Genomic DNA, 16,435 nt, shown 5'->3' on the forward strand with positions numbered 1-16,435 from the left:
AAGCCGGCCAAAGAAAATGGTGCAGCCGGCCAAAGAAAATGGTGCCGTCCAAATGGAGAAAAAGAAGAAGTTGGCAACAACATTTGAAATATGTATATATTATTTTAATTACCATTTTTTGGCTATAAAAGGGAGAACTCCCTAATTCATTTATCATCCAATTTTGTAGAGAGAATTGAGAGTTGTGAGAAGTGATTCTTGCAAGAGCAAAGAATTTTGTGTGCTTAGTGATTTGAGAGTTTGGGTGTATTGGGGTTTTGGGTAGTGAGCTAAAATACTACAATACTTGTAACTCCTTTTCACTAGTATAATATTTCTTTCTGTCTTCGCCCGTGGACGTAGGCTAAAAGCCGAACCACGTAATTTCTGGTATTTTCTTTTGTGCTTGTTCTTTATTTTTCTATCAATTTTACTTTAGCTGCGTGTCTGCTTCACCCACCAATTTCCTAACAAAACAAAGCATCTGTGGTTTTTTTTTCTTGTCACCATTTCTAACAACAATATCCCGTAACTGTAAACATCGCCATTTGTTGACACCTCACTTCCTAAGCTGTACTCTGTCATTAGTAAACAAATCACAAGAAATAGTTATATAATTTTGAGAAGAAATTAATAGGCGGAAAACTCAATAATGTAAGTATGTAACGCATTTAAATGTAACCTGGGGCTGTGTAGCCAATTGTTCCTTTTACTCTAAGAGAGCTGCTTTGATTTGGATTTGATATTTCTTGACGAAATCTTGCTAGCCCGAAATCACCAACGTGAGCATTCAAGTCATTGTCGAGAAGCAACACTTGAGCAAGATGTTATGACCCTGTCAAGGTTTCGGTGGCGTACATTTCTCAAGGCTTTACATTCAGCCATGAAACTCTTGGAAGCTCCTGGACGTTGGAGGTTAAGCACTTTGATTGCGACAACAGTTCCATCTTCATCAAGTAGTCCTTTGTACACAGAGCCAAAGCTGCCAACTCCAATCAAATGTGTTGAAGAAAATCCATCAGTTGCTTTCAGGAGACTTTCATAAAGACACTTTTGGAAGTGCTTTTCTCAGTTTAGGTCCTGACAACTGTTTTCTTAGTTTTCTCCTCCTTTGGAGCCAAGAGAAAAAGAAAAATGATACTATAAGTAATCCTGAAAAGGCACTGATAATTGAAACTATTACTTTCAATCCTCGAGAGATCTTCTGATTGCTTGAATTGTTCTTGGTGCATCTAGGAAATTGCAATTTTGGTATGCCACCACAGAGCTTACTGTTTCCCATAACTGACGTAGCACTTGAATTTTTGATGACTCCTTCTGTTGGTACGTACCTTGCCCCAAGGTCATTGTAAGATAGATTTACATTCTCTAAAAGTTTAAATCCTGCTAAAAATTTAGGAATTTCCCCTGAGAGATTATTTTGAGCGAAATCCCAAACACTAAGACCTCGTAAAGATCTCAATGATGAAGGAATTGGACCATAGAATTTATTGCCCTGCATCAGTAATTTTTCCAAACTTGTACAGCTCCCAAGACTAATAGGAATCTCACCCGATAACAAGTTTCCTGAAATATCTAATACACCTAGATTTTTCAGATTTCCAACTTCTATGGGAAGGGAACCGGTGAAATGGTTTCTAGATAAATCAAGAGAAATTGATAGGGATGAGAGACCAAAGAGTTGGGGAGGTATGGTACCACTGAGATTATTTTTGGAAAAATTAATTCCTATCAAGCTCTTACACTGGCATAGGCTTGAAGGGATGGTGCCTTGAAGAAAATTTTCACTCACTTCTAGTTGGATTAACATTTTCAAATTTCCAACAGAAAGTGGAATATTTCCTGAAAATCTGTTTCCACTCATGCCTAACATCCTTAAATTCTGGAGATCTCCTATAGCAGAGGGAATCGTACCTGATAATTTGTTGTTCCACACATATAGTCTGCGTAAATTGACAAGCTTCCCGATCCCGGGTGGAATGCTTCCAAAAATTTTATTATTGTCAAGAAACAACGAAGCAAGAGTCGTTGAGAAGTTGCTAATGCATTCGGGTATTAACCCTCCGAAATTGTTGTCATTGAGTAGCAATAACTCTAATCTAGTAGCGTTGGTCAAAGAGCAGAGGAAGTTGAAATCATCGCGTCCCCCTCTTCCGAGATGGTTCGCTGTAATTACGAACTGAGAAAGTCTTTGTAACTTTTCCAAATGAGGCACTTCCCCAGTTAGTTTATTTTCTGCTGCTAGAAATTCTTCCAACTTGGAGGCATTGTTTATAGAAGGTGTGTGGGCTTGAGTGCAATGAATCGAAAACTCAAAGCCCCAAAACGGTTTCGTTTGGATCAAATGGTTTCAATCACTTGTCACATGCAGCACGAGACATTTAAGTTTAAAGACGAAACGACTCGGCCCTCAGCACGTGAGCTAGCTTGTGAAGGAACGAATCAAGTTTGTTAAATACCGTTACACACGTGTCCAGATTCTGTGCAATCTGGGTTTCAGCATCAGGAGTATAAAACTGGTTGTTGAGGGAGAAAGACGTGTGGTTCAGTGAGAGCTTGAGAGAGAGATTGAGGAGTGAGAGAGGTTCTTCTTGTTGCTTGTAATCTCTTGTTTAGAAGCTCTATATTTATCTTCTTGATTCTTCAATAAATCTTTTTCTGTGGCTTCTCCCGTGGATGTAGATTGTGCATTTCATGCACAATCGAACCACGTAAGATTATGTTTCTTGTGTGTTTGTGAAGTGCTTCTTGGTTAGGTTATACTCTGTGATATTAATCTTAGACCTAGGGCTAATTGGAATCCATGTTAGAGTCTTGATATCAAAGCTTGGTTTCTTCTGCAACTTGTTTGATCTTGGCTAGAGTCTCCTGGGCAGTGGTTTATCATCTTGAGTCTTAAGGGGTGTTAAATCACTACAAGGTGGAATAGCACCAGTAAAATTGTTAAACACAATGCCGAAATGCTGGAGATTTGGGAGAGTGAAACCAAAGTCCAAGGGAATATTTCCTTGCATTCGGTTTAATACCACACTAAAAGTTGTGATGGAAGAGCGGTTAAAGATTGAGGAAGGAATAGTGGCAGACAACATGTTTCCGCCTAATGCCAGAAAGGAAAGATTCTCCAGGTAGCCTAAAGTATCAGGAATACTCCCGGCTATATTATTGTAGGTCAAAGAAAGTCGAATAATGGATGATAAGTTTCCCAAAGAAGAAGGTATGCTGCCTGTCAGATTGTTCATAAATAAACGGAGATCTTTAATCTTTGACAAGGAGCCGAATTCTGGAGGAATATTTCCCAGCAATTGATTAACGGATAGATCCATAAGAATAATGTTTGAGCAACGGGACATATTGGCAGGTATTTCCCCTCCAATTGAGTTGTTGTTAAGAGTTTGTCCTCTCAATCTTCGTAGACGACCAATTTCTGGAGGGATTGCATGGGTGAAGCTGTTGTTTTCGAGATGTAGCCTTCTAAGAAAGCTCAAATTTCCAATGTAAGGTGAAATAGAGCCAGCAAGTTTAAGGGACTCTTAAGTCCAAGGTTGTGACTCTCTGGTGCTTATGACCACATGAAACACCATGCCACTTGCAAAAGTGGCTGGATTCGTTCCATGAGCCTAAAACACCAAAAGGGTCAACAGTGATCTTGGACTTGAATTCAAGTAAGGCTTCTCGGTCTGTCTCGTTCCCAGCAACTCTAGCGGCCCTCGCACCATGGGATTTCGGAACGAACTGAAAGCTGAAACAGAATACCAGGACAAGGGCAGCATGCACAACAAAATACGGCAAAGACACTCTCGTGGTCGTGCCCATGTTGAATGGAATTTTTCTTTTGGAGTTAATTGGAAAAGAAAGAGTGAATTTTAAAATTTGAGAAAGTTGGATAATTTGCTAGAACTTGAGGTTCAACAATGCAGGGTCTGTGAATTAATCTGGAGGTGTTGATCATGCCCCTGCCATATACATATAATTTATATATATATATATATATATATATATCGCTTACCACTTTATTTAGAACGGCGGGTGTCTTAACGCACCACCAACTACACATCATTAAATAATAATAAACAATCACGTTTATTGAGCATAAAAAGATGCATTTGCAAAGAGAAGTAAGGTAATATTTTTTTTAGGAGATTATTGCTCATGATATTTACAATTATATAGTTACTGAAATCAGTTTACATCAACTCTGATACGGCACCGCTCTCAGTTTACATCAACTCTGATATGTCACCGCTTAGATTTTAACTCTCTCAAATATTCGTCAACTCTGATACGACACCGTACTCAGTTTACATCAACTCTGACACGGCACCGTCCGCTCAGATTTTAACCCTCTCAAATATTCATCAACTCTAATACGACATTGCTCTCAATTTACATCAACTCTGATATGGCACCGCTCCCTCAGATTTTAACCCTCTAAGGTGACGTCATTAAACTTCTGAAATACGTCTGCGGGAGCTCGAACCACGTCCCTCACACTTGTGACGAAGTGGCTCTAGCCACTGGACGAAGCCCTAGTGGTTAAGTAAGGTAACATTACTAAAAGAGAAAAAAATATTGTTTCTTTTGCAAATGGCAGAAATAATTTTATTTTTCTTCCGCGTGCAGAATAATTGATAAAATATTGCAAATTGTTACGCCTCGGCCTTTCGAATATTATAATTAATCAAGTTTCAGCTTAAATCCCCTTACTGCTAATCTTAGATACTATATATTATTGGATTCGATTCCATCCCACTAGATGAAATGATGAATCATCATAGAAGTTCTGATTTTTTTTTCCCAAAAAAGAATTTTAACTGCCCCTAAATATTTATTTCCTGCCCAAAAAAAAGTCCTATTGAAAGTTTTGCCAACTATAGATGTAACGCTAAAGATGGTTCCCAAGGCAAACTTTTGTCGTATGTTTTCTTGGGTTAAAAGTGCACCAGTTAAGAATTGTAATGAAGACTGGCCATCATCATCTTTCAGCAGTCAGCAAGCCGTGTCTTAAGTTCCATATGTGAACCTTTGACAAAGTGATGACGATTCAAATTAACATAGAGAAACAAGTCTTAACTAGCGTAAGAGATTCAAACAATTGGGACGTTAACTTTAATACTATGTCACAAGTATCACTTGACACAAAAGTTTATAGCAATAACTAGGGGACCAACAATAATATTTAAACCAATTTGTCCAAATGATTACACGTGTCCCTTTTAACTATTATATCTTTGATTATAACGATCCCGAAAATTATCTTTAAATTTTTACAAAAAATAACAATTTATATTAAACCAGTTATAATGAATAAGATAATATATATTTTATGAATTATTTTTAAATACTAACAAATTATTTTAATACTATTTTTTAAATGATTTTAATACTATTAATGTGCCTATAATTCGGTATTACATACGTATAGCTTAATTACACCCACCATTTTAATTAATATAAAAACATTAATTAATCTTTTATGATGTTTTCACATCAGATGGTTTCATTTCGTAGAAGCCACGGCCAAGGTTAATCTTGGCGTTGCCGTCCGATGACTGCCGCCAGTGTGAATGACAGGTATTATTGTTATTATATATATAATGCTTGTTTTGCTAATGGCTGATATAATTTTGTACTTCCACAACATAAAATGATAAAATATAGATAATGGGATGTGTTAATCTCTTCAATTATAAAATATTAGTCAGTTTTGAGAATTTTTAGAAAAAGAAAAATATAGAAAAATAAAAAAAAATTCAAAAATTAACAAAAGAACAAATATTCTTTTGTCATATTTTTGTTCTTTATTTATTTTTTATGATAAAAATGAAATGTGGAAACTTAGGTAGGATCTGTTTGAGATTACTTTTGAGAGGTTCAAAAGTAATTTTGAAAAGTTAAAAGTTAATTTTGGTATTTGGTAATTTTTTTTTTAAATCACTTTTGATAAAATTAACCCATCCTCAACTGTTAAAAAGCATGAAAGGAGTAAGTAGCTTTTCAAAATCTGATTTTGAGAATCAGTTTTATACTTAATATAATTTCATCTATATCCACACATATATTATGAAAATCTAAAAATTATCCTAATTCAATTAAGAAATAAAATCATTAAATTTAAAGAGATTAGTATTATTACTAATTATATTGAGATAACAAAATAAAAGATAAAATATTTATTTTAGTTGTCAATTATTATATATACACAATAGAATATATTATTTATGCGTGTTTATAAATCTGTAAATAAATTTTATTCAATATCCATTTCAGTTATTTATATTCATATAGTAGTTTAACTATAAGATTTATCAATCACATATGACTATTTTTAAGACTCATAACATCTTCAAAATAAATTTTATCAAACGTTTAACAATTTTCATAGTAGCTAATTATTTCGATAACACGTACAACTAATATCAATTATTTTAAAAACTCATTATAAATTGGCATTTAATATAAGCAATGTTTAATGGGTTAAATGTAGAGAAATGGATGAATTTTGGTTAAAATGCTTGTTAGAGATTTTCAAATATAGTGGAGGATTCTCGTCTTCATTATATTTTATTAGGAGAGAATGGGACAGTCTTTCCAAAAATATGTGTGTGCGTCTGTGTGTATAATAAAATAAAATACGGTTTTTGAGGAGAAATTTTGCAGCTGCTTTGCAGGGATTTTGAATCAGTAGAATTGTGTAAATAGCATTTACATTTTCAGCAGTAGGGTATGTTTGGAATTGTCAATTGTTTAACTTCTCAATGAATCACTTCTAAATTAGATTTAATAATAATCAGTTTTCCAAAAATAAATTCATAATGTAATAATAATGTAATAATCATCTTATCTTATATTATTATAATCTTGATAAGGGAAAGATATTTGTCATTTCTTTACAATAAATATATAATCAGTTAGGATTCTCTTCTAATTTGAGCTATTTTGAGCTTTCAAATACCATGTAAACATTGGATTAGGATTCTCTTCTAATATGATCATGTCCTGAGCAAATAACTCAATCAGATTGGTTGTTAATAAATAAAAAATAATAAAAGAAGTTAAATTTTACTCATATACTATCACTAAAAGACATATAACAGAAGATTTTTAAAAATTCAGTAAAGCTCAAATTAGGAGAAGATCATATTCCGTAAACATTAAAGGGTCTCAAGATCCATCACTAGGCTAATAATGATGAGAATCTTACTTCACTAGAAATTAAGGAAATTTCTATAAAATTGCCCAAATCTTACCTCAGAAAATACAAAGACAATAATAGAAAATCAACTTTTTGGTTAACTGTAGGACATAGAACATGTGGAACAACTGATCCCTTATCTTCAAGTAATTGAAACTGACGAGAATGTGGAATAGACTTGTCAGTTGTCGACATGGAAGAAAAAGAAGAAACAATGTTATAAATACTTCCAAGTTCATAAATATCCAGATTTGAATATAATCCCTCCAGTCAATATCAAAGGTCAACCGAGAATAAATGGCCAAAGTTATAGGTGCAGGATCACCAAAAGTTGAAAAGATAAAGGAACTTAAGCTGGAAAACTCTAATACTGCAAATGCAATATAAAAAAATGAATTAAGCACATCATCGACTTTAATCGATTCTCACTGTAATATATGCAAAGGTGACATCTTGCTACCCATGCAAGATGATCATAGTACTGCAAGTACAGCTTTCATTACATCCAATGGCTATCGCTAACTCAATTCTAATATAATGGCTATTGTGCATTGTCCTTTTCAGTTCTCTCGTGTCTTCGGATAGACCTTGAGCTAATCCTTGTGACCTCTAGAGTATTCTTGATCTAATGCTGAGACATCCAACATGACATTACCATTTCTTGTTCATGTCATGCCTCATCATCACTATCTGATGCACACGAGTCTTGATGATAGAGCTTAGTGTTGGACTGTTCACTCAGGCATTTTGTCGATCACTGAGTTCATTCAATCAAACAGCTTGCTCTCCCCAACACCAAATATGTTCATATTCATCCAATCATATCATGAAGAATCTATATAAAATGAAAATAAGAATAAAACCGCTGTATATGGTCATTAGTGCGTGAACGACGTAAACTGACATTTTTGCAAAGATGAAACCACACCAAATTAAATAGGATGGGTCGGTTTGGGTCGTAAAGCTAATTGGGATATTTTTGTGGATGTTTTTTCTTTTTCTTTTTTTGGGTCTTTTGCATTTGGGCTTTTCATTATGTATGGAGTGGTTGTGTGATAACATCTTGAATTCTTGATTGTATATTTTCCGGAAACTAAAGAGGAGAAGCTCATTTAGTTTTTGTATTTTAATATTAGCATCTATTTAATTTCTATATTTTTAAAAATATCTCAAAACATCTCTGCCGTTAAAGTATTGATACCCATACCGTTACTTTTTATTTCTTTTGACTTATTTTTACAATATTACCCTTTTATAATATTTTTTTGTTTGGACATTAATAAAAAGAAAATAATTAAATTATCAATTTAACCCTAAAAAATAAAAAATTATATTAATTTTTAATTGTCAAAAATTAAATTGTTACTTTTTATTTCTTTTGGCTCACTTTTACAATATTACCCTTTTATAATAATTTTTTTGTTTGCACATTAATAAAAGAAAATAATTAAATTACCAATTTAACCCTAAAAAATAAAAAAATATATTAATTTTTAATTGTCAAAAATTGTATGAGAACTACCAAGTGTGCAAATGGTGCTTGCAAAAAAATTAATATAATTTTTTTAGGGTTAAATTGGTAATTTAATTATTTTTTATTAATGTCCAAACAAAAAAATTATAAAAGGGTAATATTGTAAAAGTAAGCCAAAAGAAATAAAAAATAACGGTAGATGTATTAATACTTTAACGGCAATGATGTTTCGAAGCATTTTTAAAAATATATGGACTAAACAGACACTAATCTTAAAATATATGGACTAAATGAGCTTTTACCCGAAATTAAATAATAGTTGCATCTCCATCGGATTGCATAAAAGTCAAAAGAAAATATTATCCTTGTCAGTCTTCTCAAGACCCATCACTTGGCTAATATTGATTAGAATTTGATTCCATTTAAATTTTAAAAAAAATCTACAAAATTGTCCAAATGCTTGCTTGCAAAACTTGGAAGTAGACTGGAAGCATTGTTCTTTCATGTCTTCGTATAGCACACGACAATTTAATCCAAACTGTCCCTTAATCACGTAATTAAAACTGGGAAGATATATTGGCCAAACAGATCAGACCAAGGACGGTATGTGTTGTGAAATAGATTCGCCTGTGGCTACCACAAGAAGAAAAAACATATATAGATAGTTCACAAAAGATTAAAATTCTTTGAGTAAAGCCACCCAGTCCATATCAAAGGTCAACCGGGCGAAATTTATAAGTCTATGATCACCAATAAATGGCCAAAATCATAATTTCTTCACCATAAAACGCGGCATGGGAAAATATGAACAAGTTGCATAGATAATTCAGCCCATTCTGTTGCGGAAACGTGGGTTGAACAATTACTAATACTGCAACTTCTGAAGAAATATAAATGTGGTGTTAAACAAATGTAAAGAAAATATAACACAATGATTTACGTGGTTCGGCGTAATGCCTACATCCACGGGCAAAGACTGAAAGATAATTTTACTAACAATGAAAATTTACAAAAGTGGAAAAAACTCACAAAACCCACAACCCCAATACACGCAAATGGAACCTCACTAGAACACTTAAGTGGAAGCTCTCTCAAATTCTCTCAAAGAACTCACTTGCAATTGCTCTCTACTTCTCTCAAATTGGGATGATTAACAAATGAGGAATTGCTTTCTATTTATAAGGAAAAATGGGGTGCACTATTGCACCTGAAATACTAACTAGGCAACCCAAGAGGGGGGTGAATTGGGATTTTAAAAATTATCTTAGGCAAACCACACAACAATTTAATCTAATGCCTTAATAAATTCGAAAACAATAAATTCAATAAAAGCACAATAATAAATGAGTAGGGGAAGAGAAAGCAAACTCAAGGATTTTTACGTGGTTCGGCAATCCCCGCCTACGTCCACGCCTCCAAGCACACCGGGCTTGAGGATTCCACTAAGCAAGCCTCCAAGGCTTCAAACGCTTACAATTGACTTCCAAGGTGTCAATGGGCCTTTACAACAAGAGATTATCCCCAATCTCTTAACCCAAGTGTATCCCAACACTTACAATCTTTTAACTTGATTTTACAAAAAAGATTACAAATGAATCTCTCTCACACAATATGTTTGATCACAAGTGAAAGCTCAATGTGTGAATGAATGAGATGAATACAAAGATTTAAAGCTCAATGAAAGTTGTATTCTCTATATTTTGCTTAATGATGATCGTTGGAATGCTCTTTGTTTGAATTGGATTGAGCTTATTTATAGTTGGAGCTGAAAAACTAGACGTTATAGACTGTCGGACAGAAAACGGTTCGTCGTTAACCCTAAACGGTTAACCGTTTCGGTCGGTCAAAGTTACCGTTGGGCTAATTTTCAAATAAACGGTTAGCCGTTTAGTCTTACCCTTTCGCCGTTAATTTCCAGAGACCTGCAAAACAAATTTGGTTTAACCGTTCTTACTAAACGGTTCAAGGTTAGCAAACTGGAAATAATCGGTTAACCGTTTTCAATAAACGGTTCACCGTTAGTTTCCAGAATCATCATATTAACAATACTTTAAAGAACATGCTTTCTGGAAATTATCGGTTAGCCTTTTTAAATAAACGGTTAGCCGTTTGCTACAGTGATTGTTACAGTAACCTGCACAGTGCACTATTTTCTAAAATTACAGTTTGACCCCAAACCTTTACAAAACTGTACCATAGCCCAACACGTCATGAAACTTTGCAAATAGGTCCAATTTTAGAATTTTTAAGTAATGCTTTGTTAATCCCAAAACTTTCTGAAATTATGTTATAGCCCAAAAATGCTATGACACTTTTCAAATAAGTCCTTTACCAAAATTCAAGCAATACTTGTTTATTTCAAAGTTTTCAAAATTCTTTCAATTAAACCATAAACTTTGAAAAACAACCAATTTCATAAAATCATTTTTCCATTAAATATGAAACATTTATAATGTGAAAATAATGATTTATTATTTAAAAAGAATAAAAACAATCAATTTCATAAAATCATTTTTCCATTAAATATAAAACCTTTATAATGTAAAAATAATGATTTATTTAAAAAGAATATTAAATAATTTGGGCTTAAAAGATTAATCATTCTTAATCTTGTTTGTTATCATCAAAATCAATATTATGGAAACATATATGTTAACAGCACCAACCCCAACAAAATTGTCAACATAAATTAGGCACCTACCTTAGGAATTTGTCTTTAAATTTGCTTCTCCAAAGTTGACTGCATGCATGGCAACAACCTGTCAAATATTTGTGCCACCAACCTCCAATTTGTCAAGAAAAAATCGTGTGGAAAATAAGTTTTGTGGGCTGACTTTTCAACAATTTTCCACCTCGGCAAAGATTTAGTAAATTTGAGCCGACTATCAACAAACTACCTTCCAGTTTCTGCCTTCTCGGACTGCTTTTAAACTTGTAAGATGTTGATCAAGTTTAGACAATACTCAAACTTGATCGCCGTTACTACCTAGGTCAACATATCTGCGGGATTATCTGCAGTTTTAATTTTCTAAAGAAGAATCTTCCCCTCATAAACAATTTTCCACACAAAGTGAAATCGCACATCGATGTACTTCGTACGCACATGATAAACTTGGTTCTTCGTTAAGTGAATAGCACTCTGACTATCGCAATACACATTAATGTGCTCCTGTGTCAATTCCAAGTTTTCAAGCAAACCTTGTAACTAAATAGCCTCTTTAACAACCTCTGTAATTGCCATGTACTCGGCCTCTGTGGTCGATAGTGCAACTGTAGACTGTAGTGTAGACTTCCAACTAATTGGCCCTCCAGCAAAAGTAAATACATATCCGGTGGTTGACCGTCGTTTGTCTAAATCACCAGCATAATCAGAATCAACGTACCCGATCACACATTGACCAAATGTATCGTCTCTTTCAAACAGTAAACTAACATCCACGGTCTTCTGAATGTACCGTAGAATCCATTTCACAACTTGCCAATGTCCTTTACCAGGATTATACATATATCTGCTCACTATACCAACTGCATGTGAAATGTTAGACCTTGTACACACCATTGCATACATCAAGCTACCAAGTGTATTTGAATACGGAACTTGTAACATGTATTCTCGTTCCGCATCTGTTGAAGGAGATAATTGTGCAGAAAGCTTGAAATGAGAAGCCAACGGGGTACTCACAGGTTTTGTCTGCTCAGTCATGCCAAACTGTTGTAGTACATTCTTCAAATATTGCTTCTGAGACAAGCTTACTTTGCCACGAGCTCCATCTCTGCATATCTCCATGCCAAGAATTTTCTTAGCTTCACCTAAATATTTCATTTTAAATTCTTGATTGAGTTGAGTCTTCAACTTCTCAATCTCATCTTTGCTCTTTGATGCTATTAGCATATCATCGACATACAATAGCAAATAAATGAAAGATCATTTTTGTAACTTGCGAAAATATACACAATGATCAAATTTATTTCTTGTGTACCTTTGCCCTTTCATAAATCGATCAAATCGCTTATACCACTGCCTTGGAGATTGTTTCAATCCATAAAGCAACTTTATCAATTTGCAAACCCAGTTTTCTTTTCCAACAACCTTAAATCCATCTAGTTGAGTCATGTAGATTTCTTTTTCCAAATCACCATGTAAAAATGCAGTTTTTACATCAAGTTGAACTAGTTCAAGATCAAATTGCGCAACCATGGCTAGCAAAATTCGAATAGACGAGTGTTTCACAACTGGAGAAAATACCTCATTGTAGTCTATTCTTTCCTTCTGAGCGTAACCCTTCGCTACCAATCTAGCCTTGTATTGAATTTCATTTTTACGAGGAAATCCTTCCTTTTTTGCATATACCCATTTGCACCTAATTGCCTTCTTCTCATTGGACAGTGTAACTAACTCCCAAGTTCATTTTTGTGAAGAGATTGCATTTCTTCGTTCATTGATTTCTTCCACTGTATACTTTCTGGATTACTTACTTCTTCTCTGTAAGTGGAATGAACATCATCATCTACAATTGGAAGTGCATAGGCCACCATATCAACAAAGCGAGCAGGTTTGCGAATCTCTCTGAGTAGCCTTATATATGCAATTGAATCTTGTTGCTGTGAAGGTTCCTGGGTCAGAACCTCTTCATCATTTTCGGTCGATGGAGAATCATTATCCATCTCATCGACACCAGCTGGATCAGCTTTAACTTTTTCAAACTCCACTTGCTGCAAAGTGCTACTGGTCTTGTCATCCTCTTGAGAATCTTTTTGTTTCAACATGACTGATTCATCAAAAGTTACATTTCTGCTGAAAATAATCTTCTTCGTAACAAGACACCAAAGACGGTATCATTTTACTCCACCAGTTATACCCATAAACAATACTTTCTTTGCTCTTGGGTCTAACTTAGATTCTTTTACATGATAATAAGCAGTGAAACCAAAAACATGTAAAGAATTATAATCAATAACAGGTTTATCAATCCACATCTCTATGGGTATTTTGCCCTCAATTGCAGTTGATGGCAAACGATTGATCAGATGGCACGCATATACAACTGCCTCAGCCCAAAACTCTTTGCCCAATCGAGCATTGGACAACATACATCGAACTTTCTCCAGTATAGTCTGGTTCATGCGTTCTGCCACCCCATTCTGTTGTGGTGTATCTCGAACAATGAAATGTCGCACAATACCCTCATCTTGGCATATTTGAAGAAATAGATCATTCTTGTACTCACCACCATTGTCTGAGCGAAATCTTTTGACCTTTCGACCAGTCTGAGTCTCGACCATTTTCTTCCATTTCAGAAATATGCCCAAAACTTCATTTTTGTTCTTCATTAAATACACACACACTTTTCTTGAATAATCATCAACAAAAGTAACAAAATAGTGCATACCTCCCAAAGAAGCTGTTTTGGTAGGTTCCCACACATCACTGTGAACATAGTCCAGAATTCCTTTTGTATCGTAAATTGCTGAACTAAACTTTACCCTTGTCTACTTGCCCAGAACACAATGTTCGCAAAATTCTAATTTGCAAGAATTTGTACCTTTCAATAAGTCTTGCTTCGCCAAAGTTTGCAAAGTTTTTTCACCAGCATGTCCCAAACGCATATGTCACAACTTGGTTGCTTCTGAATCTGCATCTTTTCCAAAAATTGTTGATGCTGATATAATAACTGTACTTCCTTGGAAATAGTACAAGTTATTTCTTCTTGTGCCTTTCATTACCGTCAGCGCCTCAACTACTACCTTCAACAATCCATCTCTTAAAGAGATTGTGAGCCCTTTAGATTCTAGGACTCCTAATGAGATGAGATTTTTCTTCAAGCTTGGTATATAGTGAACATCTGTCAAAACATGGATTGAGCCATCATGATTCTTTAATTGGATTGTACATATTCCCATGGTTTTACAAGCATTGTCATTGCCCATAAAAACAACTCCACCGTCTAGCTCCTTGAAGTTAGAAAACCAGCCCTGTTAGGACACATATGATAAGTACAACCCGAATCCAAAATTCACTCATTTGAGTGACATATCAATGTCATGCCAACCAGACTAAAGTCTGACTTCTCATCATGCTCTGTTACACATGCATCAAAAGTAGCCTTGCCCTTTTGTAACTTAGGACAATTCTTTTTCCAATGCCCTTTCTCGCGACAAAAAGCACATTCATCTTTGGCAGGTCTCCCTTTAGAATTGTTCATTTTTCCAGGTTTGCGGTTTTGCGAACGACCTCTCGTTGTTCGTGCTTCTGCAACTGTATCTCTATGATCCTTTTTATCTTTCTTTTTGGTTTCAGAGTTGTACAATGCATTGCATACAACATCGAATGTGATAATGTCCTTCCCATGAAGCAAAGTAGTGGTGAGATGATCATATTCATTAGGAAGGGAATTCAATAACAACAGTGCCTTATCTTCATCTTCAAATCTCTCATCCAGATTTAGCAAATCCGCCAATATCTTGTTGAATGAGTTCATGTGGTCATTCATTGACATGCCATGTGTATATGTAAATCGATAGAGTTTCTTTTTCATATAAAGCTTATTTTCAAGACTTTTCTTCATATACTTTTCTTCCAGTGTTTCCCACAATTTCTTTGCCGATGTCTCCCTTATGACAGAGTATTTCTGATCTTTAGCCATACATAGGCGAATAGTACAACATGCCTATCTATTGATTTTTATCCACTCCTTGTCATCCATCACGTCAGGCTTTTCTTCAAGAACAACGTCCAACTCTTGTTGACATAAGACATCCAACACCTCACATTACCACATACCAAAATTATTGGTACCATCGAATTTCTCTATTTCAAACTTTGCATTAGTCACAGTAGTTCTCGCTGATGAAGACGACGACGATGCCTCTGCCATCCTTTTTATCTCAAATGATCAGTTTCTTCAACAACTATTTACACTTAAAAAACAATCTCTATGATATTTATTTCGCGTGAATAAATGCACCAGGAAAGTTCCCAGGAGACTGGACGGGAACTCGGTCCCAATTAAAAACCAGAATCTTTAGACTCTTATCACCTTTGTTGACAGAACTTTCCTAGACATGCAAAAATACACACTACTTACAATAGACTGTCTCCTAAGTATAAATGATCGTCTCCACCGTATTTGTGAACAGTATCGTATATAGGAATAGTACCATATACATGAACAGTACCGTATACTCCTAAGTACGAACTGTCGGCTCTGATACCACTTGTTGCGGAAACGTGGGTTGAGCAATTACTAATACTGCAACTTCTGAAGAAATATAAATGTGGTGTTAAACAAATGTAAAGAAAATATAACACAATGATTTACGGGGTTCGGCATAATGCCTACATCCACAGGCAAAGACTGAAAGATAATTTTACTAACAATAGAAATTTACAAAAGTGGAAAAAACTCACAAAACCCACAACCCCAATACACGCAAATGGAACCTCACTAGAACACTTAAGTGGAAGCTCTCTCAAATTCTCTCAAAGAACTCACTTGCAATTGCTCTCTACTTCTCTCAAATTGGGATGATTAACAAATGAGGAATTGCCTTCTATTTATAAGGAAAAATGGGGTGCACTATTGCACCAACCCCAACAAAATTGTCGCACCTACCTTAGGAATTTGTCTTCAAATTTGCTTCTCCAAAGTTGAATGCATGCATGGCAACAACCTGTCAAATATTTGTGCCACCAACCTCCAATTTGTCAAGAAAAAACCGTGTGAAAAATAAGTTTTGTGGGCTGACTTTTCAACACATTCCTCGTTTTAAGTCTGGACAAGTACTAATGC

The 16,435-nt window shown here is 34.8% G+C and overlaps 1 pseudogene; it reads right to left on the bottom strand.

Annotated features, from left to right (window-relative positions):
* Positions 1–774: 774 nt before the first annotated feature.
* LOC102617707 (putative receptor-like protein kinase At3g47110) lies at positions 775–3,792 on the bottom strand (annotated as a pseudogene).
* Between the last annotated feature and the right edge of the window lie 12,643 nt (positions 3,793–16,435).

This window comes from Citrus sinensis, chromosome 4 (assembly GCF_022201045.2).
Source record: "Citrus sinensis cultivar Valencia sweet orange chromosome 4, DVS_A1.0, whole genome shotgun sequence".
NCBI lineage: Eukaryota > Viridiplantae > Streptophyta > Magnoliopsida > Sapindales > Rutaceae > Citrus > Citrus sinensis.